We start from the raw sequence: 2,843 nt of genomic DNA, 5'->3' as shown, positions 1-2,843 counted from the left end.
TACCGATGCTTCACGTAATCTCGATCTTACCGATGCACCACGTAAACAAGGGCAGACCGATGCAGAACGTAAAGTAGATCTTACCGATGCACCACGTAATCTCGATCTTACCGATGCACCACGTAATCTCCATCTTACCGATGCACCACGTGAACTGGATCTTACCGATGCAGAACGTGAATTGGATCTTACCGATGCACCACGTAAACTCGATCTTACCGATGCACCACGTAATCTCAATCTTACCGATGCACCACGTGAACTGGATCTTACCGATGCAGAACGTGAATTGGATCTTACCGATGCACCACGTAAACTCGATCTTACCGATGCACCACGTAATCTCAATCTTACCGATGCACCACGTGAACTGGATCTTACCGATGCAGAACGTGAATTGGATCTTACCGATGCACCACGTAAACTCGATCTTACCGATGCACCACGTAATCTCGATCTCACCGATGCACCACGTGAACTGGATCTTACCGATGCAGAACGTGAATTGGATCTTACCGATGCACCACGTAAACTCGATCTTACCGATGCACCACGTAATCTCGATCTTACCGATGCACCACGTAATCTCAATCTTACCGATGCATCACGTAATCTCGATCTTACCGATGCAGAACGTAAACTCGATCATACCGATGCACCACGTTATCTCGGCAGACCGATGCAGAACGTAAAAAAAAAGCTTACAGCACGCGGTGTTCCCAAGCGGTCACCCATCCAAGTACTAACCGCGCCCGACGCTGCTTGGCTTCAGTGTTCTGACGAGAACTGGCAATTTCAGCGTGGTATGGCCGTAAACAACATATATTGCGATATTTTCTATGATATCTCACTTTTTGGGAGCGGAAAGGACGTGAACGTTTTTCCTCATAAAAAATGAAATAACTTTTGGATATTAATTCTGATTGTTGATTTAAGCTTTAAGAACACATTAGGACATATCTCAATGAAATTTGAGGGATTTCCGAAATCGAAAAATATTTTTCGAAAAAAAAAAAAAATCCCAGAAGACCTCGGTCATCTCAAGTTTATTTCCATATTCTATTACACAATCAACGTACATCACAAAAGGAACCATCTCTCTAACTATCACAGTTAAATTTTTGTATCGGAACATTTCACGTCGGAATATCTCGCTAAGTCCAGACCGGGGAGATCGGTCGCATCTGACACCGTCCGCTCCGGTCTAACATCGTCTTGGAGTCGGGGTAACGATGGAGAGGCGTTTAAGGACGTGAACATTTTTCCTTATAAAAATTAAAGTCGACAATGAATATTGATTCTGATTACTGATTTACTCTTTTAGAACACATTAGAAGGCAACGCAATCAGATTTGAGGAAATTTCAAGATCAGAAAATTTTTTTCGAAAAAAAAAAAAATTCAAGAACACCTGGGTCATGGCAAGTTATTTCCCACAATCCATTCCACAATCAACGTACAACATAGAAGAAATCATCTCTCTAACTATCCTGGTTCAAAAGTTGTATCGGAACATTTCACGTCGAAATACCTCGCCAAGTCCAGACCGGGGCGATAGGTAGTATCTGACACCGTCCGCTCGGGACTGACATCGACTTGGACTCGGGCTAATGATGGGGAGGCGTTTAAGGACGTGAACATTTTTCCTTATAAAAATTAAAGTCGACAATGAATATTGATTCTGATTACTGATTTACGCTTTAAAAACACATTAGAAGGCAACCAAATCAAATTTGAGGAAATTCCAAAATCAGAAAATTTTTTTTCAAAAAAAAAAAAATCCGAAAAATATTTTTCGATTCTGATTACTGATTTACTCTTTTAGAACACATTAGAAGGCAACGAAATCAAATTTGAGTAAAATCCAAAATCAGAAAATATTTTTCGAAAAAAAAAAAAAATTCGAGAACACCTCGGTCATGGCAAGTTATTTTCCACAATCCATTCCCCAATCAACGTACATTCCAGAAAAAATCATCTCTCTAACTATCCTGGTTCAAAAGTTGTATCGGAACATTTTCACGTCGAAAATATATCTCTAAGTCCAGACCGATGCAGAACGTAAACTCGATCATACCGATGCTTCACGTAATCTCGATCTTACCGATGCACAACGTAAACTAGATCACACCGATGCAGAACGTAAACTCGATCTCACCGATGCACCACGTGAACTGGATCTTACCGATGCAGAACGTGAATTGGATCTTACCGATGCACCACGTAAACTCGATCTTACCGATGCACCACGTAATCTCGATCTTACCGATGCACCACGTGAACTGGATCTTACCGATGCAGAACGTGAACTCGATCTTACCGATGCACCACGTAAACTAGGGCTGACCGATGCATCACGTAAACGACGATCGAGAGGCGCGAAAGGACGTGAACGTTTTTCATTATAAAAATTGAAATAAATGATAAATAATGATTCTGATTGTTGATTATCGTTTTTAATATGCATTAGTAGGCAACCAAATGAAATTTGAGGAAATTCCGATAACAGAAAATTTTTTCGAAAAAAAAAAAAATTCATGAAATCCTCGGTCATCGCAAAATATTTACCATATTCTGTTCGATAATCAACGTATATTTAAGAAGGAATCATATCTGTATCTATCTTGGTTCAAATTTTGTATCGGAACATTTTGACCAAAGTCCGAGCTTCGGCCGAAACAGACACCGCTGACCTGGCCTATCGATCGACCGAGAGTCGGGGATAGAGCGTAAGTGTTGTCTGGAGGGGAACCCTGTGCTCTCCTGACATATATAGGGAAGGTGGTCGCGTTGGGCGATGCAGAACGTTTGGATCGGGAATTATATTTTTGGTTCAGCTATTGG

The 2,843-nt window shown here is 41.1% G+C and overlaps 1 non-coding gene across 1 annotated transcript; it reads right to left on the bottom strand.

Moving 5' to 3' along the window:
- Nucleotides 1–698: 698 nt before the first annotated feature.
- On the bottom strand, nucleotides 699–817 carry LOC123687590. The gene has a single exon (XR_006749308.1). It is a non-coding gene; the product is annotated as a 5S ribosomal RNA (ribosomal RNA).
- Between the last annotated feature and the right edge of the window lie 2,026 nt (nucleotides 818–2,843).

The sequence above is a fragment of the Harmonia axyridis genome, chromosome X, assembly GCF_914767665.1.
Source record: "Harmonia axyridis chromosome X, icHarAxyr1.1, whole genome shotgun sequence".
NCBI lineage: Eukaryota > Metazoa > Arthropoda > Insecta > Coleoptera > Coccinellidae > Harmonia > Harmonia axyridis.
Note: the sequence above shows the minus strand (reverse complement) of the source record. Positions and strands in the feature narration are given on the sequence as shown.